The sequence below is a fragment of the Meles meles genome, chromosome 8 (genome assembly GCF_922984935.1).
Source record: "Meles meles chromosome 8, mMelMel3.1 paternal haplotype, whole genome shotgun sequence".
Classification (NCBI taxonomy): domain Eukaryota; kingdom Metazoa; phylum Chordata; class Mammalia; order Carnivora; family Mustelidae; genus Meles; species Meles meles.
In genome coordinates, this window is record NC_060073.1 from 102116114 (window position 1) to 102138528 (window position 22415).

At 44.3% G+C, this 22415-nt stretch overlaps 1 long non-coding RNA gene across 1 annotated transcript in view; it reads left to right on the forward strand.

Moving 5' to 3' along the window:
• Positions 1-676: 676 nt before the first annotated feature.
• LOC123949150 overlaps positions 677-22415 on the forward strand; it is an 86160-nt gene continuing 64421 nt past the window's right edge. The window contains exon 1 of the long non-coding RNA XR_006820028.1: positions 677-798. This is a non-coding gene — a long non-coding RNA (uncharacterized LOC123949150). The remainder of the gene's footprint in view (positions 799-22415) is intronic.

Sequence of the window (22415 nt, forward strand, 5' to 3'; positions counted from 1 at the left end):
AGTGCTGCCAACCTTGCATTTCGGACCGTGGTGCTGACGGGCTTGACGTGGGTGCTCGCTGGCCACTTGCCTTTTCACCCGGGGTATAGTTGCGTGTTCCGTGGCCCAGGGATGGGGAGTGTCTACCAGCAAGGACAGGGATGGAGTCCTGCGCTCTCGGACTCATCAGCAGGCTCTGACCAAGTCTGGGAGAGACTGGGCATGTAATGAGAGGGATGTCGAGCACCAGGGCGCGTGGGTTTGAGAAAACCATCTCTTTGGGCCAAGAGAGTCAGGAGGCACTCGCTGTTGAACCTTTTGTTGCTCTGGGCTCCAGCTTTCTCTGCTGACAGGGGCAGGGGTGGGGGTGGGGGGAGGCGGGTGCGCTTCCTTTAGTTTACGCACAGAACCACAAGACATCCTACGTTCTGACAACGTAGTTCGGGCTTTCATGCTTCCTCACTCCCTAGGATGGGACATTCCTGAGTGGAGGGGCTGCACCACATCTCCAGGCGCCCCCGGCCTTAGCACAACACTGAGCCCACAGACACACGGAAAGGGAACTCACTAAATGCTAAGGAGAGAGGCATGGTGTTTGAAGGGCACCCATAAGCTGGGTGAGGTACGTAAGTGTCAGACCGTGGGGAAATTATTCTCCCTTTACCTCTGGTAATCCGTCTTTCTTGTCTTCTCTCTCAGTAAAGATGCCGCTGTTTCACCTTCCGTTGTTCCTGTCTGTCCAAGACTGTGATGTTCCAGGGGATCTGCCCTGTGGAAGGGGAACCAAGATCTAGACTATTGGTCAGATGAAATCAACCGGTAAGTCCTTTCTTAAGAGCTTAATGTTTTGTTTCAAAAATGGATCAAATCACTGCAGAGGGCTCCTCCGTACCCATTACCCCTGCCTGAAGATACGAAGCAAAACCTCTTAACAGTCACAAGCCAAGATTAACGATTTAGGAATTTGTAGGTTGTTCTGATATGTCTGTTCTATCAAGATGGCGCCTCAAGCGATGTCTAACTGTGGATGGAGAAATTTAACATTGTCGGTTTTATGAACACGTGGTGAGGCTTATGGTCTTGTGAGAAAGACTCAGTCCGGGTCTAGAGTTCACCATCTTCATCAAGGCTTTCCCTCTTCTCTCAGGATGTTTTCACACAGAATCTTAGCATTTCTTTGTTGGTCATTTTATAGGGGCTTCATGGTGCTTTGCAGTGTTTGCTGGGGTACTAGAGCTTTCCATTCGCTCCTGCTAAGTTTACTGATGGTGGTGACGGTGCCTGTATTTCTTGTCTTATTTTTAAAAAAATTTTTTAGCAAATATACACAACATAAAAACTACTATCTTAATCATTTTAACAAAGTTATTATAATATAATTGACTATGTTTCCTATGCTGTGGTTTTCATCCCTGTGACTTATAATTGGAAATTTGTACCTCTACCTCTCCTTCCCTAATACCAGCCCCCACCTCCCAATTTTCCTCCCCTTTGAAAATTGCCAGTTTGTTCTCAGTGCTTATGAGTCTGTTTCTGTCTTTTTTGTCTGTGTATTTGTTTTGTTTTTTAGATTCCAGTTATAAGTGAAATCATATACTGTCTTCACAGTTTGTTGTGTTGTGACTGGCTTCTGTCCCTTAGCATAATGTCCTCTAGTCCATCCATAGTGTAGCAGGTATGAGGATTTCCTTCTTTTGTAAGGCCGAGTAATATTCCATGGTATGTATAGACCACATTTTACTTATCCATTCATCTGTCAATAGGCACTTGGGTCATTTTCACTTTTTGGATCCCATGAATAAGTCTCCTATGAACACAGATGTACAAATATCTCTTCAAGACCTTGTTTTCAGTTCTTTTGGATACGTACCCACAAGTGCGATTGCGGAATCATAGGATAGCTCTGTTTCTAAGTATCGAAGGCACCACCACACTATTTTCCACACTGGCAATCACATTTTAGATTCCACCAACAGGGCACATGGCTTCCGAGTTCTCCATACTTTCTTCAATGCCTATTTTCTGCTTTGGGTAGCAACTATCTTAAGAAGGGGGAGGTAGTATTTCATTGTAGTGTAAGTTTTGCATTTCCCTAAGGAGTGGTGATATTTTCACATCCTTACTGGCCATTTGTATACCTTCTTTGCCAAAATTCAAGTTCTTTGCCTATTTTTGAATCAAGTTGCTTGTTTGTTTGTTTTCTTTTTGAGTTGTAGGAGTTTTTCATCGATTTGAGATCCCTCATCAGATAGATGATTTGCAAATAATTTCTTCCTTTCAGCGAGTTGCCTTTTTGCTGATCATGTCATTTAATGCACAGAGGTTTTAAATTTTGATGTAGTCTGATTTATCTTTTTTTCTTTTTCCTTTTTTTACTTGGCTTTCGTTGCTACGTCCAAGAAATCATTGCCAAATCCAATGTCATGAAACTTTTCCCTATATTTTCTCTGAAGTGTTTTATAGCTTTAGGCCCTACATTTAGGTCTTTGATTTATTTTATGTAGTACCTGTTTTTACCCTTTCTCAGATAGTTTCTTGAGCACAGAGGCTGTGGCTATCCATCTGCATATTCTTGGCCTTAGGATATACCTGGAACAGAGTAGTTGATCAGTAAATTATAGCTGAAAGAAACAACTTTTTCAGACACAATGAGACAAAAGCAAAGAATGTATTTATAGTGATTGACTTCTCCATTATAATTATAGCACACCGCCTTTGGGACCCACAAAGAAATCTCTAAATTAAAAAAGTAGTACTTCTTGCAAGGGCTTTTTGGCATTTTATTTATTTACTTTTTCCTTGCAGATATTTTAATGGAAGATTTGACTATTATATGGGTTGTGTTTTTATCACACTTGACCTTGAATGCCTTTCTCAGGAGCTCTGTGCACGGTTAGCTCTAGACTGATGAAACTGTGCAAAGAGATTGTTTCTCCCATCCACGTGGATCCCCAAACCCTCAGTCAGTCAGTGGAGGGGGCAGGCACTGAATCGACACAGCGCTGACCAAGTTAGCTTCATGACCTGGGACAAGTTTTCCACAACTCTGAGCCTCCTTCAGTTCCTTCATTTGTAAAACAAGAGAACGCATGTGAGAGTCCTAGTTCTAAAATTATCCGTTTAGGTATGGGTGGTAGGGTATTTTTCAAACAGAAACAGGAATTTAACTACCTTTGGGAAGAAACCAAGACAAGATGGACCGCAGTCTGGGTTGCAGAGAACCTTCCTGCCCCAGAGATGATCTGAGAGTCAGGTGGAGTGGAGGCAGTACCCATGGTCTGAAGTGACGTTCCTGCGGACCTGGTATGCACTGGCAGGGAAGGTGGTGAATTGAAGGAAAAAGTCCCATTATTGTTGCTGTCATTGCGTCAAGGACATCTCCCCATTTCAGACATTCCAGAGCCAGTGGTCTTGTACTTGGGTGTGTGTGTGGCACAACCAGTTTAAAAGATGAGCGGGCTCTTGGTTACACTGTTAGTTAAAGCTGTGAAGACCACTCCGTCCCCCACCCCCTTCCCCAAATCCCATACATCTCACGTGTTTCCTGGTGAGTTTCAGGCATGTTTGAGAGACAGGTACGGCTCCAGCCTCCCTGGTGTGTACCAGCATCGGATGCTGATGTTTCCCCTCTGCCACACCTGTGTTTGGACCTTTCTGAGACTGGGCACTGGGTCATCTTTATGGTGCCCTCAAACAGCAAGGCCTAGCAAGGGCATTGGGGGAATTTGGATTCTGATCTCTGCTCTTTCCATCTAGGTGAGGTTTGGGCAAGTGAGTGACCCTCCCTAGGAATGGGTTTCAACAAGTGTGAAATAGTAGTGATTTTATCTACTGTTTTATGTAGTGAATTGGGTTGTTGAAAGACGGAAGAGTGGAAGGGACTAAGTTTATTGAGCACCTTTTATATGTAAGGTACTCTGCTGGCTGCTTGTACAATTATTCTATTTAATGCTCTCCTTAGGATGGGAAAATCAATGCTCAGAGAGGTTAGGTGACTTGTTCAGCGTCACACAGCTTGTACACAGCAGAATCAGGATTCTAATGCTTATCTGCTGACTCTAAAGCCAGTGTTCTTTCCGCCGCATCACTGGACCTTGGTGTGGAACTAAATGGATGTATTCCACACTGATGGGAACCCCCCTTTCCTTCCTTCCACTGCTTATGTTGCTAATTTGCTTTCCTTAGGGCTCCCGAGAATGAGGCTCTCCATCTTTGAGCCTTCTGGCTTTTACCTTTGCCGAAGAGCAGATACCAGCTACTTTCCCCCAGAAGCCATATTTTCTTGAGAAAAAAGAAATTTACGGTCAAATTGTCAAATGTGGGGCCGAGGATGGATTGGGGTGGGGTGGATGCGGCGTAAAGACTGCCCCAAAGACAAAGATGTGAGTATAAGTGAGGCTTCGTTTGTCTGTGATTCCGACTTGTGGTCATTTCTTTTGCTCCCTTTCCCTTTTTCTAAACATATTGTTCAGAAACCCATTCTCACTGGGGGCTCTGGTGAGTGTCATGGTGTCCAGATTCCTGCTCTGGGGCCCGGGACTCACAAAGGCCAAGTTGACGTCCATTCTGCATCTGGCTTATTTGATGCCAGAGGAGGGCTGAGGTCTCCTGAGAGAGCCAGGAGAGATTTGCCTCCTGCAGAGGTTTGGATAAGCCCCAGCTAATCTCCATGGCTTCTTAAGGGCACACCTGCTTGTCTGCCAGCCAGCAGCCTCCTTGCTCATTTCCCGTGGGACGGCTGGGGTCAGAGGGCCTCCAGAAAGCCTTTCATCCCCCACCACCCCGCCAGGCCCCCCTTAGCAGCACCTGGGTCCACACATAAGACTTTCTTTGAGGGGAGGACTAGACGTTGTCCCTCCCAGAGTGGGGGCCGGTGCCCTTTTCCTTCTTTTTGAGGCAGCTTGCTTGTTCCTTCCTTCTAAATAAGCATTTAATTCAAGCTTTATCATGCATGGCTCAAACTTTATCCCACTGGGGCTAAGCTGATCTGAATTAGTTTCTGGGCGGCTGAGCTATAAACACATAGTAGGTGCTCAGTAAAGAAAGATGATGTCTGATGATGATCTGTTTGGGACTCCATAAAAGATCCACTGTTGCTCTCCATCTGTCTCATCGCTGGGATGGGATAGTTACACCGATAATATAACATGTCAGAGGATTCAAGTCATTTCTGGTTAGCCGTGGGAGTTAGGGATTCTCTCCTCCCTCCTCTCCCAAATCACATTGTACTTCTTAATTATCCTTTAGGAGTAGCTAGTAGTGAAGTTGATTTGTATTCTACGAGCATTCTGCTTAAGATGGGTAGTCAGGGACTGTTGTTTGACATCGGAAGCTCCCAGGTGTTGTCTTCTTTCTTTTTTTCTTCCCTCCGCCCTCCCCCCGTCCCTCCCTCCATCTTTCTTCCTTTCTCTGTCTCTGTCTCTCTTTATTTTTTGTATGTCAGATGGAAGCATGATCATTTTTTAAGACAGTACTATGAATGGCGATCTGTAAGGGTATGGCTGAAAAGAATGTAATTTAAAGGAACTGTGATCCTCTCTTCCTTTGAACCCACCAATTGTTCTGTAGGTTTGTAATTCCACTTGTCCCTAATTCCACTAATATTTGTTAAGCCCTTACTCTAAGTCCCTGGGCTGAGTAAGAGGGAATGAATCCAGCCCCATGGAAACCAGTTTACCTAGGAAGATAGGCCACTGGAATTACGGGAGAGAGCCGTGTGTGGGTTGATGACGTGTTTGAGTGTTGAAGAAGGGAGCAGGTTAAATAAGTTCAGTTCCTCTGATCATGGGCACGATATCACCAGCTCCCCCATTCTTTAGTTATTTTCCCCCAAACCAGGCCACGTATACAGTGTCATCCCCGTATAATAGATGAGGAGATAGAAGCTCCAAGAACTGAGTCATTTGCCAAGTTGGTTGCAGTGCGAAGACGACAGCCCGGGCGATACAACTAGGATTTGGAAATCCAAGTATTGAACCTAGCACTGGATCTGAACAACTCTCAGGTTCTAGCCTATTCCATCGACACAGAAAAGGAGCTGTCACGGAGGTAGAGAATTCTGTGTAGGGAACCACTTGAAATAGTTAATACTGTAAAGTGATTAAAAATTTTTTGTGTGTGTTTTATTTTCTTAAAGGGGAACACATGTAAAGATAATTTACCAGCTAACTGCTCATCTTCCCTTGCCGTTCGGATTATATACACAACAGGGTGTTGGGGAGACTTGAAATGATGGGGTTTAATTATTTTAGTGGGAACAGGCAACCCCTTCCTCCGCCTGCAGCATCCCCGTTAGGATGCTTTCTGCTCGCTGAAATGCTTTGGCATTGTCTCTCGCCTGATATGTACACAAATGGATATTCCACACCTCCCTTTTCCCCAGTGGAGCGCACAAACAGCAAGCAGACAGACACTATCTGAGAGTCGGCAACTCAGGCCCCATAATATTGTGGCAGAAAGTAGAAAATAAAGCAGCCAGTGCTGGGTGCAGGATAATAGCATAATAGGATAAGTGTGAGAGAGTCAGGAGGCGGTAATGGCCCTGGAGATGTAGAAATTCTGGGAAAGTAGGGCGGTATGAAAGCAGAGACGCCATCTGTGGAATTCAGGCAGTTGTGAGAGACTCTGAATGGCACAATATGGAGATCTGTTACACAACACACCAAATAGTAGTAAAGGAATCATCTGGCCTTACAATTGTCAGACATCCTTTGTTTGAAATGCCACCTTCCTGGCCACCAACACCAGGGTACCCAGGGATAAATGGCAAGAGTATGAATTGCCTCTTCCTCCAGCCAATTTATGTTGCAGAAGGTAAGAATCCCAAAAGTGGATGCCTCCTTTTTTCCTTAGATGGACTCCGCACTCAACCAGCAGGGGGCGCTACTCTTGCCCTCACCCCATCTCCTTCAAGGACATTGAAGAGGTAGTCAGAAAAGACTGAGAAAGAAGCTGTTTTCCTAAATGAGTGTCTGTTGTGCCGGATGCGATGGTTGGCTTTTCATGTAGATCATCTCATTTGTTCCTCATCTTGCCTCTTTGGGGTTGGTGGCATCATTCTGATTTTAAAGATGAAGACACTGAGCCTCAGAGAAGGAAAATGACTTCTTCCACTTTCCCCGGTTGGGGAGCCAGGATTCTCATTTGGGTCTGGATGACTCCCAAGCTCCTGCCCTTTCCGCTCCACCCTGTGTTTCCAGAGGTGGACCCATCCACGAGCACATTACGTCAGCTCATCTGAGATCCTTTCCCAAACAGACGTTATCCACAAAAGTTTATTTTGACATGAATGCTTCTCTTTAAGTCTCTGGAAGTCTGGAATCAACCAACCGACCAACTCATCAACTAATCAACTTTCAAGTAATCATAATGATTTTTCTCTATGTCTGTTTTAGGGGAGAGAGACAGGAGAGGTAAACCACTTAGTTAAGGAGTTTTGACACAGCATTAACTTCTGGAGTTTACATTGATCTTGGTACAATTTCTCAGCTCAATACTCTGTACCTTCTACTCCATGGAACTATGGCTGCTCAAGGTTACAATGATGACCCAGAGGTGTGGCAAGGATCTTAATCATTAAAGAGGCCAGAAGAGCATAGAAGAAAGAGTACTGATTGTGAATGTCATGAGAATATAGGTGTGCGTCCCTGTGCAATCACCTAGGGCCTGGCCCTGGGCAGACCGATCACTGTAACTTCAGTTCCATCAGCTGGAAGGTAGGTGTGTGGTACCTCAAAAGATGGTTGTGAGAAATCAATAAGCTAGGGTATGGACAAATCGCCTAGCACAGGGAGCTATGCATTGGCCCTACTGAGTCAATCCTGGTTTCCTTCCTAAGGCGGAAGAGTAATTTTTTTTTAAATTTTTATTTATTTATTTTTTCAGCGTAACAGTATTCATTGTTTTTGCACCACACCCAGTGCTCCACGCAATACGTGCCCTCCCTATTACCCACCACCTGGTTCCCCCAACCTCCCACCCCCGCCCCTTCGGAAGAGTAATTTTTAACCACAGGTAGAACAAAATGCATATCAGTCATTTTGAAGTTCTTCCATTTTTACCATTAGCACTGCATCTGTGAAATGGGTCAAGAGGGTTGGGGAGCCACAGAGAATTTATGTCCCCAGAAGGACCCTGACAGCATGCTCTCAATGTGGAATTTAAGTCCTGGCCACGGACTCTGTCTTTTACATTATTTTTGCTTCTGTTGGTGTAGGTTCTCAAAACAATGTGTCATATATGGAACAACAACAATAATAACAAAATTATGGAGGTGTGAGCAACCCACAGTGGAATTTGCCAGTTTATCCCCTTGATTCAAGAACTCAACTTTCCCCCAGCAGACTTCCCCAAGAGGAGTAAATGGCAGGATACTACGCTGCAATGCCCATGCCCTCTGCCTTTCCCTGTGATCCATTGCATGATGCCTCCAGCCTCCACCCAGACAGCTGGATGGCCTTTAGAAATACATGTCCTTGTTTCTGTGCATCAAGATGGGTCGAGTGCACACCAGCGACCCCGACGTGATGAAGACCGCTAGAAAGAGAAAGGCCTAGAGAAACATATTTAGTTGCAGTTAGAAGTGAGCCCTGTACAGAGCTGTGTGGCATGGAGGTAAGGTCACTGTCTGACTCTGTAGCGAGTCAGCCTCGGTGTGAGTCCTGGGGTTTCCATGGACAATTCTGGGATGTTTGGAATGTGGCTTCACAGCTCCAAGCTTTAGTTTCCTCAGTAGTAAATGGACCTGACTTGTGTAATAAGTTCTCAGTAGGTTTAAGTCATTGAATACAATTTGCTTTCTGCTTATTCTGCTGCTCATAACTTCATTTAGCTACCTCCCAACCTCTTCTGAGACTGAAGTGTACTTTATTCTCATCATTCTCAAAATAGTTCATGCTCTCAGTGTTTTCTCCTTGAATCGGCCAGATGGACGCTAAACTATTTGGGGTTTCTCAGTGGCAGACAACACAAGAGCTGGAAGACGACCCCTGGCTCCTCTGTTTCTCTCTCCCCCTCTCGCCCCTCCCGCGGAGAGAGAGGGTGTCATGAGGGCAACGCCAGTATGGCAGCTGTAGGGCTTCCGTCGGCAGACCTAAGCATGGAGAGCATTTTATTTGAACTTGCAATGATTTGTTTCTCACTGCAGACATTACTCTTTAGCATTATTGATCTCCTCTGTCTACTGAGCCCCATCAGACGTCTTTGACCCTGGTTTGCACCAGGAGCAGTGAAGGGGCTGCCTGAGACTGTCTGGCATTGTGATTCAGTTCGATTCCTCTTAATGTTTGCCTATGCTGTGTTCTGCCTTGAAATGGTTCTGCCTTGCACCACTGCAGGTGGGGTCCAGAGTCCGCCTCCGTTCTGTCCCGCTTCTCACTACAGTAAAGGCTTCTATCCATTGGAATCTCTTCCCTGCATGTCTCCTGCTGTCCCAGGGAGGGAAGGACTCTCGAAGCTTGCGTCTCTTCTCCAAGAAGTTGGCCAGTATAGTTTCACAATGAAACTAGGAGGGACTGGAGAAGACACTAGGGAATCCGCACATAGAATTGGAAAGGATCGGGTGAGAGAAGGGGAGGAAAAGGGGAGTCTAGACTAAAAGTCGGGATGCCGTCCTTTTTCTTTGTTTCTTCTTAGAGTTGAAAGTCTTCCTGAATTACTTGCTCGGGTGTTAAGGAGAAATGATGTCAGGGGAGTTTTTCTTTACCTTTACTACTCAAAGAACAGCTAGCGGTATCCGTCCCCCCAAAGCGTTCTTGCCTATCAAACATCTCTACTCTGGCTTGCCACATTTCATAAGGCCAGACCCATTTCTTTTCTCTTTTAATTTGGATCCAAGCCACCTGCCCTTTGTGCTGTCTCACGATTATTGCTTCCAGACACTTAGAAGCCCTAAGGTCACTCAGAGAGAAGAGTAATATCCCTGGGGGAGGTAGACTAGCACTGCTTGAAACATTTAATTTTCATAAGAGAGTGATGATACTTGAATAAGCAGCAAGTATATTGCAGAGAATTAGGCTCCCAGTCCACAGAGAAGGGATCAATAAAGGCTATGTGTGCATGGTGAAGTAAATCAAAGAGTTGGGGTAATTACTTAAGAAATTTGCTCCAAAACCTCGGCTCAATTTGGAGGGGCTTAATTTGATTGCTTGCTTTAAATGTATTGTCCATTCAATTCATCAACTCAATCAGATTCTACTTGCGTCGGCCCAATGTGTGTGTGTGTGTGTGTGTGTGTGTGTGTGTGTGTGTGTGTTTCTAGAAGGGTGGAGATAGAGTGATGATCTTCTACCAATCATCTCCTCTTTATTCCAAAATCCATTTCATTGCAGAACTGGCAATGTTATCAAAATTGTGAACAAATCAGTGTGTTACACTATGGTTCCTAGAAGGTGAAAGACAGATAGTTGGCTACTACACCATAACCCTTAGTAGAGTTTTCCCCATATGATATCATCATTTTATGTTTCTGCTGGCATGGCTAGCACCAAGCAGCCCAGTACATCACGTGCCCTCTGTTGCTTTAACTTGTTGCCATGGCAACCTCAACATTCTCCCACAGTAACAAAATTTAAATATGTATCTATGAATTTGAAGAAACATAAAACCCTCCTAGCATCAGTCTGTTTCATATAGCACTCAGATGATTTCCATAATAACAATTACTGGGTATAATTTCATGAGATGCAATCCATAGTTAATCTTTTCCTTGAAAAGCACAAAATAATCGGGCTCTTTCATAGGCAAATGGGTGAATGCCCCATTTAGTTATTTGCTGTCCCTTGAATGGATATATATGCCACTGTGTTAGGCTTGTGTATTAGTTAGGGCAAGCTCTGGTAACAAATAGACCCTAAAACGTATACTCATTTAAAAAAAATAGAAATATATTTCTCCCTCTTGCACTAGTCCAATACATGGTTTCTAGTCCACAGTAGCTTTCTTCCATGCAATGATTCCCTCATCAAGCCGGCAACATCTTGCCTCATCAAGATTTGCAGATAGCTGGTGGCAGGCAGAAGAGAGTGTGGATGTATGGTATGTTACAAAAACCTCAAGGTGAAGTACATCACTTCTGTTCATATTCCACTGACTAAACCTGGTGCAGTGGCCACACCTAGATAGAAATGAAGCTGGAAAAAGTAGTTCCTGGCTTGGCAGGAACTTCTCAGCAGCAACTCTGTGTTAGAGAGGAAGAATCACGAGTGTCAGTAGCTAGCTAGCTAGCTCTGCCACTGTGTAGGTAAATAGAAGAGGAGGGCATGCTTCTGACACATGAGGGTTTCAGAGTTTTGGGGGAGAAAGTCATGTAACCAGTAAGTGCAGAGGTGAAGGGGTGAGCCGAGTGACATGGGAGTGACTACTTCTGCTTGGCACGATTGGGAATGTTGGTGGCATTGCCTTTATGGTAGCTGTACCTTGAACTGATAAGAGGAGAACCATCTTCTAGTAATTTTCAAATAACAGACTTGATTAAAAGAATGTGTGTTGGAGTGGGAGGTTGGAGGAGATGGGAATGAAGAGGAATAATTAGATAATGACGTTGTCCCAGCTGGTTCTTAAGCGATAAGCCTGTATTTGTCCCTCACCCTCTACTTGCCTTATCATGAGTGGGTGACCTTGATGAGACATTTTCAGCACAGTATCTATGGTTCCTTTTAATCTCCTGTCAGTTGCTATCACTGTCAGCATGACCCAGCTCCAGTGAAAAATTCAGCATTCACTTCAGCCTTCCCAGGAATGCTAAATTATGATGAAATGTCAGGATGGGAGAAAACCATAAACACTGTGGACATGTTACTTAAGGGGGTGATTGAAGGATACTTAGATGTCTTCCTTCAACTTTGCAAGGACTAGGAAGACCTGTATTTTGACCTTCTGGATCTTTCTATAGTCTGAGTTGCTATAATGTCACCTGAGCACTGTCTTTCTCTAGTGCTGATCTCTAGCAGATTGCTGTTATATTCTAGCAAGGTGAATTGCAATGGACATTTTCTTGCCTGGAGGAGGAATGACCTCCAGTTGCTGGTTTACCAAAAGGCACAAGACTCCTGACATAGCTTTCACTGGTGAGTGGGGGTGATTGGTGGGTTTGTGGTTGTAATGTTCTTTGGGGACTGTTCATGAAACAGGTAACAAAATGAAATGATCTCCATGAAAATGTTCTGAAAAGTTACAGTGACTTCAAGGTATAGAGTAATTGTTACCCATATTTCAAATGGAGAATTTCCCTAGTGACGTTTATGCAAAGCACTTCAACCAATCTCTCTTACCTTAGGAGAAGCAGAAGTTGGGTTTGGGTGAAACATTTTTAGTGATTCTATGGGATGCTAGTCAACCACAGTGAGCAAGGCAACAGATTGATGTGGATTAAAAAAAAAAAGACATCGTCCTGAGGTATTTGGAGTTTAGTTTAGGAGGCAACCACTAAACAGAAAATAACTGATAAAATATGAATGCAAATACAGAAATAGGCATAGAAATTGAGGTAGATATTCAGATAAATTGGATCAAAACCCCTTACCTCTGAGTTACTGTATATTTTTATACATTTTGTCATGTAACAGATTAGTTTTTTCTTTTTGAAAGATTTTTAAAGAATAGAATTGCATAATTTTATTTGGTTTTCAGCTCATGGTCCTTTGCTTCTTCTTTACTCCAAAACAGTCACTTGACAGCCTGAGCCTTTGTTTGCATAAATCCCTAAGTGGGTAGCTGAAATGAAGTCCCACATCACACATTTTTCTACCCGTCTTAGATACTAAGGGTATGCACTGAGGGCTTGTTCTTTTTATTACGATTTCTTGTGATATACCTCACATTTGATTAATTGCAAGGTGGAAGCTTTAATCATGAGATGACCCTTCTGCCCTCCTGCCCCCTTTCCTTTAAGCTCTCAACTTCCTTGAGGTTCTAGACCTCAAAAAAAAAAAAAAAAACAAAACAAATCTCTCCCCGACTCTTTTAATTTATATCTGTTACACTAATGACATACTGGTTGAACAATATATTTTTGCTAAGGCCTTATTTTCTGTTTTGATTGTTGATGGGATAGATGACCCTAAATTTCTAAGGTATCATGGGCTCTAAAATTACTTACCTCAACTCTGCCCAGAAAAGGTTGCAAGACAAGATTCCACTAGTGATAGCTATTTCATTGGATGAACTGGAGCCTGGGGAGTACTTGGGCAAGCACGGGGTACTTGGAGTAGGCTTTCAGGGCTCAGACAGCACAGGTGTGGGTCAGGGAGAGGACAGCTGACATTGTTTCAGGAGCTTCTGTGTGTACTCAACAGGAGGGCTCCCCAGGAGGAATGGAATGTTCTAATGATGTCCACCTCATAGAATAATCTCGTAATTTTCCTGTGAGGGCAATGAATTTTACAATTTCACAGTTGTAGGTGATATGAGAAGTCATTTAGCCTGACTTTCCAACAGTTGAAAGGCTTCCCCATATGGTATCCTTGAATAAGGGCCATTCAGCCTCTGTGTGGACCCTGAAGTCATGTCAATAAGAACACGCTGTCATTTTATCTCTCTCCCAACTAATTACAAGTTTCAAGAAGAGCTTTGAGTGGCTAATGTGGATACCAACCAGAGTTTTAATTATAGCTGTGGCAGATTTTCTACATTCAGCACTGACGAGGATCTACAGACTGTTAACTGCTTGGATAGTCAGAAAGCAGCCTGCAGTATCCGGAAAGAAAACCTCCTTCAGTATCACATATGTAGCCAATTCAAGGCCTTTCTCAAGCGGGAAGGGCCCCTATTCTGGAAATGTTTGAATGTGGCTTGATAACCAGTCTGGAAAAGAACTGGGATCACTGACAGACGCAGATACCTTGTCATCAATTCTTAGTCTTATCCCTGTTTTTTGTGTCTTATTCCTTTCTTCCCTTCTAATGCCCATTCTTCATTTACTCCGATCTGATCTCTATATAGTCACCTTTTGGTTAACTGTGACAATTAATACTTCTAGACTATCTTTACCTATTATTATTATTTTTTAAAGATTTTTTATTTATTTATTTGACAGAGAGAGAGAGATCACAAGTAGGCAGAGAGGCAGGTAGAGAGACAGGAGGAAGTAGGCTCCCTGCTGAGCAGAGAGCCCCATGCGGGGCTCGATCCCAGGACCCTGGGATCATGACCTGAGCTGAAGGCAGAGGCTTTAACCCACTGAGCCACCCAGGCGCCCCTATCTTTACCTATTATTATCACACATATTGCTAATATGAAATGTGTGTATCTGGGATGCAAATCCATTATGAATTTACCTTCCACAAAGGGGAGGGGTTATGTGTGTTTGTGCAAGTGTGCACGAATGTGCGTGCCTTTGTGTAGATATGAATTACATACAGTATTAATCAAATACCCACATTTTAGAATTATCATCTCACTAAACTTTTCCATAGCAATGTTCTTCAACATTTAGGACCAGCCACCTAGAATACATTATACCTTATATGTTTATGGCCTTAGAAATAAGTATAGGGGCGCCTGGGTGGCTCAGCGGGTTAAGGCCTCTGCCTTCGGCTCGGGTCATGGTCCCGGGGTGCTGGGATTGAGCCCCGCATCGGGCTCAATGCTTAGCTGGGAGCCTGCTTCCTCCTCTCTCTCTGCCTGCCTCTCTGCCTACTTGTGATCTCTATCTGTCAAATAAATAAATCTTAAAAAAAAAAAAAGAAATAAGTATAAAATACACCAATCATAAAGTTGTTGTTTTTAAAAGTCCCAGAACATCAACTCAACTTCTTATTCCATGTCACATTGTTTTTTGGAGCTCACCTGGACTGGGCTGTGTCTCATCTTGTGCCAATCAGCTGGTGGCTGCTTTCAGGGCTCACTCAGGTATCTATTTATCAAGCTAGCACTTGGAAAATGGCAGTGATAAGTTATCATGTACTTCCTGGGAGCGCAAGTGTATTTCCAGGGGTCGAGCACACTGAGCGGCCTGTTGATGTTCTCTAAAGGCAGAAGTCGGGAGCCACAAGGCAGGACAATGGAAAAGGCTGAAAGTTAAGTAGGGGGCAGATTGGGCCTGAGCTGGGACGTGCTGAGTCACAGAACCTTGCCCCCTTGTGCTTTCTAACAAATAGGATTTCACAGCAGTTCATGAACTTGGTGAACATATAACCTTGGAACCTAGTGGTTCAGGCCCTTTGAGAGGGCTCCGGCTCCTCCATGGCTGCTTGCGTCAGAGTGAAATGTGGTGGAAATCCTAGAAGAAAGCTCCTTCATTGTCCCTGAGACAGATTTTTTGTCATCTTTCTCCCTCAGAGGCATTTTCTGTAATTATCAGCTTTGCCACTTAAAAGCCCTTTACTGGCATTCACTAATGAAGCTCACAGTTCCATGGATTGTGCTCCCCATTTTTCAGAGCTTGGGTTATTAGATGCAGAGAGGTTAGGGTAATTGCCCAAGAGCAGACTGTTTCGATCTGAAATGAACCTAGACATTTAAGATGCTGGTTCTAAAATGTTATTCCCTTTCTGGGTCTGAATTGCAATTCCTTTATGTATGGCTTATGGAGTAATTTATTTATTCGTTCAACACACATTTACTGCATATCATTTTGTACTAGTGTGATGGCAGAGAAATTAATATATAATGTATGATGTAGTCTCCACCATCGAGGACTTCAGAATGAAAGACGAGAGAGATGGGAGCAAAAATAATTATAACGGGCATGACTGATGTAGTAAGAGAAAAATAAATGAACAGGTGTGGGTGACACAGCCTCGACTCTGCCTTGGCCCTTAGGAGACCAGAGGAGGTGGTCAAGAGTCCTGAAGGGTTAGTAGGAGTTCATCAGGCTGCCGGAAAGCGGAAATGGCATCTCCATAATGGGCTCTCCAGCCAATCCAATGATATCCACGCTTCTCTTCCTAGAACTTTCCTTGTTGAAAAGGTCAGAAGCAGCTGGTGTGAGTTGCCTCATTGCCCTCCATATCCAAATGTGTCTGTATCTCCATCTGTCTCCTCTTCCTTCTTGAGTCAGAGGCAGTAGGGGAATTCCTCTTTGCCGAGGCTGGAGCTCCCACGGGAGCCACCCCACACAAGCTGTCCATATTCTTTGCTCAGTCGTAAATTGTCCACACCTGTCTCTTGCATCTTCACTCTTTCTGCACGTGTAAGTTCCATTGGGATAGCAAGCAGAGGACCCTTGTCTGGGAGGGAAAGGATCCTTTGAACTGACATTTCTCTCTTGCCTTCCTTTTGTTACTAATCTTTTTAAAAGTTAAGTCTTCAGGGGTGCCTGGGTGGCTCAGTGGGTTGGGGTCTCTGCCTTCGGCTCGGGTCGTGGTCCTGGGGTCCTGGGATCAGGCCCCGCTTTGGGCTCTCTGCTCAGCGGAGAGCCTGCCTCCCCCTCTCTCTGTGCCTGCCTCTCTGCCTACTTGTGATTTCTGTCTGTGAAATAAATAAACAAATAAAATCTTAAAAAAAAAAAAAAGTTAAGTCTACAGTGATTAGAGTCACTTTCTTACCACCCTTGTCATTTGGCTTTACCCTCCGCCCTCCATGGGATCTCTCTCCTTTAATTGCACTCCTCCCTGTGCCCCATCCTGGTTGTTTTCAAGGCTCCTCCACTTTCCCATTGCTGTAATATTTGATATGACTAGCCAGTACCTCCCTGCTTTCTTTAAAATTCTTTCCTCTGGCTTCCGTGACACAGCATGCTACTGCTTCTCTTCTCTGTTCTCTTTCCTTGATTTTCCCATTTGGATTTGATAAATCTCATCAGCTCTTCTTTTGGTACTTTTAGGATTTTTATTTCTCCTGAGTCTTATCATATGTCAGCTTGCCTTATAAACATTCTTTTCAAGAACTGTAACTGATTCATTATGACAAAAAGCAACATTGCTGAGCAGTTGGGAGTGCAGCCTGAGCCAAACAGCCTGGGTTTGAATCCTGGCTTTGCTGTGTGGCCTTGGGTAAATTTCTTAACCTCTCTGTGCTCAAGTTTTCTTACCTGTAAACTGGGCATAATGATATTTTTCTTATAGTGTCATTGTGAGAATCCAGTGAGTCAAAACATATGAAGTGTTTAGAATAGTGACTAGTTCATGGTAAAGAGTCTAAAAGTGTTAATTAACTGTATTTGCCTCTACCATGGCACTAAGCTTAAGAACAGTATTAATATTGCTTATATGCATTTATTTAAAAGGTAAACCATTATAAGTAATACATATTGTATAACTTCATTATTATTATTATTATTATTATTATTGAGAGCTTATGGTTGGCAGACTTTGACCTAAGCACTTTTCTTGTTTTATCTCAAGTACTCTCACAACCACCACAGAAATGATCTCCATTATGATCTCCATTTTGCAGATGAGGTGACCCAGTCTCTGAGAGGTTAAGTGGCTTGCCCAAGTTCAAACAGTGTGTTGTGGAACTGACCTGACTCCAGAGTGATGGTTCTTTTTTTTTTTTTTTTTTTTTAAATAGGCTTCATGTTGAGTGTGGAGCCCAGTGCGGAGCTTGAACTCATGACCCTAAGGTCAAGACCTGAACTGAAATCAAGAGTCAGAGGCTCAACTGACTTAGCCACTCTGGCACCCCCAGGGTGATGGCTCTTAACTACTGAGCTCTTTGTAGGTGTTCTGTTGTGCCAACTGACTAACGTATTCAGGAATGTTCCCCAGCTTCTGGCCAAGGGTCCACAGCCACAAACTTAGCTCTCTCACTAGGCAGCGTGTAAAAAGTTAGCAAGTTTTAGAGGGGTAAGGCCAACGTTGGGATTGTGTTGCTACCCACTCCCCTAGCTTATCTAATTATTTTTTTTATGCCTCTTTGGATTCATGATCACATTTTAAGTATCTGTAAGATGGGGGATCCTATCTTCTACTTATTTTACGTGTCCTTTGCAGTGTCTGAGGGAGTTCTGTGTTCACACAATCCTTACTGATACACACAACAGGCAAGAAGAAATTTGGACAGAGTCAGATTCAGTGAGCAGGGCATTGGTTACATGACCCCTCACTCTCATCCTTATTGGGCACCTCCCCTGAGAAGATGTCTAAGACCCCACTCCCTTCCATCATCTTACTTCTTTCTACTTTCACATCAGAACTAAGTACCTCTGGTCCTCACCCTCTCTCCCAGGGTTCTCTGTGCACCCCTCCTTCAAATGATACAGTACAGCCCTCTTCAGTTTAGACTACTTACTCCTACTCTTCCTATAGATCAGGGACCTACTCAATCCATTTTATATTCTTTGCACCTTACAGTGCTTGGCATGTAGAAGATTCTCAATAAATATGAATCCAATAAGTGAATGAAGGAGGCTTTTTAATAAATTTTCTGGATCTCCCTAAGACTTTGCAGATGGCAGCATCGCTTGGTTCCTTGAGGTCTTCGCACAAGAGAGGGGAAGGATTTAGCTGCTCTGTGCATGTATTTTCTGCGTATGGATGGCGGGGAGTGTGTGGTCAGGCTTTCTCTAGTCACCTGAGTGGGTTGTGTCTGTCAGCTCTGCTTGCCCTCTCTCTCAGGCTAATGCAGAAGCATCCAGCCCCATCTCCACCTGCACCCAGCTGAGGCAGCAAGGATGCCAATTCTCCAGACCCTTGGCCATGCCCCTGGGCTGAGCTGTTTTTAGAAACGAGCTCCCACTTCCAAGCCCCCTGCTTCCCCCAGTGAGTCCTGCAAGTTTTCTTTATCTCCATGGAACTTTCAAATCAAGAAATATTGTCAATTTTCCTGTGTGCCAGTTCCAGTTATCATAATTATTTTTGACGCGTTTGCTTTCATAAAGCCTTTCCCTTACTGAAGCCCTGTCATAACTTTTTTTCATTTGGATGATGCAACAGAGGGAGTTCAGTAATGTTGCCAATGTGAAATGAATGATCAGTAATATTGCTGAGTGTCTGTTACCAGAATCAATAGTTTACATATTATTTCATTTAATTCCTAAGCGGTGGCTAAGAGTTCTCTAGAGTTTGGGCTGATTGGATTTGAATCCTGGCTTCACTGACCAGCTGTATGAATCTGGATAACTTACTTCAGGCCTCTATGCCGGTTTCCTTGTAAGAAAGAGGGGCATTCAGTAGGATATGTTCCATAGACTTGTTGGAGGTAGGAGATGTTAATGCGTGTGGAGTACTAAGCACAGTGTTTGGCACATGGCGAGGTTGCAGTAAAAATATTATTACCGATCCTCATAGTCAGCCTGTTACCAACCGTATTTTGACAGATGAGTAGAGCGGTGCTTGAAGACCAGATTCAGGCTCCACGTGGTTGATCACCATGCACCCCACCTCTTGGGTATTGGCAGTCATACATTCTTATTAGATTAGACTTGATGACTTGGGTCAGTTGGTCTTAAAAAGTAATGAAAGCTTCCGGCTTGTTATTTGATAATTTTGAATTCTCTTTTCCCAGGTGGTATGTGCCAAGCCCTCTGATCTTTCTCCCTCCTCCCTACCCCCCACCAGACTATAGGAACAAACTTCTAAGTTTGCAAAGGCAGCACAGTCTCCCGATACGGCTGAGCGGTCACATTCCAGCCGTCGACCTTCCCACCAGCTGTCACACCCTCTACCTGCTGCCAAGTGGCCCTGGAAGAATCATCCAAGTGATTTCCTGCCCCGGGAAACATCAAAGCCTTCCCTCTCCCTCTCCCCATTCTTTCTACTGAATGCGCCACTGGTTGGTATAAATGGAGGCAAGTCCTCAGTAGCCTCAACAACTTGGGGGGAATTCATGGGAGGGGCCTCAATGGGCAGGGAGGTGAAGGCCCATGCAATGTCCGGGGATGTGGCCAGACACTGAGGTCCCCAGAAACACCCGTGAAAAGACTAGCAGGTTGGGTGCGTCGTCATATACTCGCCACCCTGCGTGGGTTTCAACGGGAAGCCTGCTGCCTTGAGTTATTATTTCTATATTGTTATAATAATCAGGCCACTGTTCTGAGATCATGTCAGAGATAACAAAGCATCAGAAGCCTCTTCTGTTGCTGAAGAACCAATCAACCTAAACTAATACCTTAATGACCACTTTTCCCAACGAGAAAACAAATTCAGGCAAAAAAAAAAAAAAAAAAAAGCAAGCCGTGCTCTGAGAAGGACCTTGTCTGGTCAATGAAAAGAAGAAAGAGGCGTCTGCAGCCATGGCAATGGAGTAGGGATTACTTTGATCTGGAAAATAGGTTGCTTTTTTTTTTCCTCCAGTGCTTTTTCTCAGGCAGCCAAGAGATGCTATTGAGCTTGATGAGTGAGCCCTTTCAGAATGAAGGGGCACCTCAGAAGAGAATTGAATGACTGCTTTCATGGACAGCTACTTTAATAGTCTCATGTTTGAAAAATATGCAATTAAAGGAAGTACTATTACAAATAGCCCCTATTTGTGGCTCTAAAAATACTATCGATTAACTGAAAAAATGAGAGAGAGGTGTGCGGGATTATTATGTGAGGTGTAAACTGCAGATCGTAGGAGGGAAACACATGCATACACAGACACACGACCTATATACAACACCCGAGGAGATGTGGGGAGGGGGGCGTGCATGTCATGAATCCTAAGCTCTTTATTCCTTTCCATATAAGAAATGGCTTGCAGAGAAAAGTCCTGCCCGCCAGAGTTTTTAATCACTTTCTTCATGTCAGTACTGTTCATAAGAACGAGTGTTATTGGTTAAGATTCAATTTCTTCTAAAGTTAATCTGCAGCAGTTGGGGGTCTTCATGTGTGAGAATGATGCTTTTTAGTGAATGCTCTTTGGGCACTTTAAGTGAAACAATGGAGATCCTGGCAGTTTGATCTTGCATTTTCCACGGATATGACCCCTACCTTGTAGCCCCCTGCCAACTCTCTTTCCATTCCGCCACCTGCCTGCCCGCGACGTCCTTGCTCCTCTCAGATCTTGCCCTGTGTTAATTGGGACATATTCAGCAATGTGTGGCTTTAGTGGAGGATAAAGGCAGACTTTGTCCCTCCCCAAAGAGACGGAAACATCTCTGGCTATTCTTTTAAGAGATTCCCAAAATCTCTGTCCAGGTAACCTGCCTCGTTGTCATGGCGACGGCAGGATGGCTCCTGTCTCTTTCTCTTTTTTCTTTGCCTTCACGGATTTATTTAACACTTTTATAACTGACATATAACTGATAGATAACTGCTCTTTAAAAATATTTCCGCACACTGGTAGAAAATGAGAAGGCGAAGGTATCTGAAAGATTTGTTTGTCCCAGACCGTGTACAGATTTGCAGATGCAGAGGAGATGAGCCTTTTCAATGTTTAGGCTCCAGCTTGATCAGCATTTATGATGAGCTCGGCACTCTGCTATGTCTTCTGTCTATATTTAGTCCTCAAGACCAAGTTTGCATGTAAACGCTGTTACCATGCCCATTTTACAGATGAGAACCTGAATCATTGAAAAGCTGTGTGATTTTCCCAATATCACGTAGCTTATTAGTAGCTCATGAAAAGCCGATGCACAGCAGGGAGGACCCCATGGCCACTGGGGCAGGCAGGCAGGGTGGACACGGTGAGGCACAGTTCCTGGGGTCTGCAGCTGACCAAAAGCCTCTGGGCAGTGCAGACTCCCCTCGGGGATACATTGGCCACCCCAGGACTGAGTTTTTGTGCCATGCCTGAATTGCAAAATGGCTAATGTCCATCTCAGGGCAACCAGAGCCTCACCCGAAACTGTCAGAGCCCTACAGAGAGCTCCTTCAGCTCTCTTCTCTACATAGGCTGCTTAAGCTCCTCTGCTGTCTTCAGGTGGGCAGGGCCTTTGGCCTGGACCATCCTTCCTCTCCCTCCCCAGTGACTAACCTTCCTGACAGGAAGGCTAGACCATCCTTCCTCTCCCTCCTTGGTGACTAACCTCCCCGAGAGGAAGGCTGGACTCCTGGTTAAAGGTGTGGTCTCTGCGCACCAGCCTGCCTGCATTTCAGTCTTCCTTCTCCCACTGACTAGGAACCCTGGGCTAATTGTTCTCCTTCAGCTCTACTTTTCTTACCGGTAAAATGGAATGACGTTAGCATCTTCTCATAGAGTTGTTGAGAGGATTACGGGAGGTGACACGTTAAAAGTGCTGGAGGAAAAGTCATATTCAGTAAGAATTTATGGTAATTATCACACAGTCCTTGAAAGTTCAGCCTAAACACCAAACTGGCCAAACAGTCTTCTTGTAGCCCCACAGGTTGTGGTGGCTGGTGTCACTCTGGGCTTCGCTAGGACCTGTGCTTCTTTTCCTCACACAGTAGCTCGTTTGGCCAGGTTCCCAGTCAACGGAAGAGGCTGGTCTTGCTCAGCTGGGCCCAGCATATTGTTTGTGGGTATTTGCCTGGATAGCATCCGGAATAGGAAAGCCAGCCTGGACTTGAGGGGGGCAAATGGAAGGTTTGTTAATGTCTTCAGGTCATTGTTGAAGAGGTGTTTTGTTAACCTGGTACAGTCTTGAGCATGATGGAGACAGAGAGAGAGAGAGA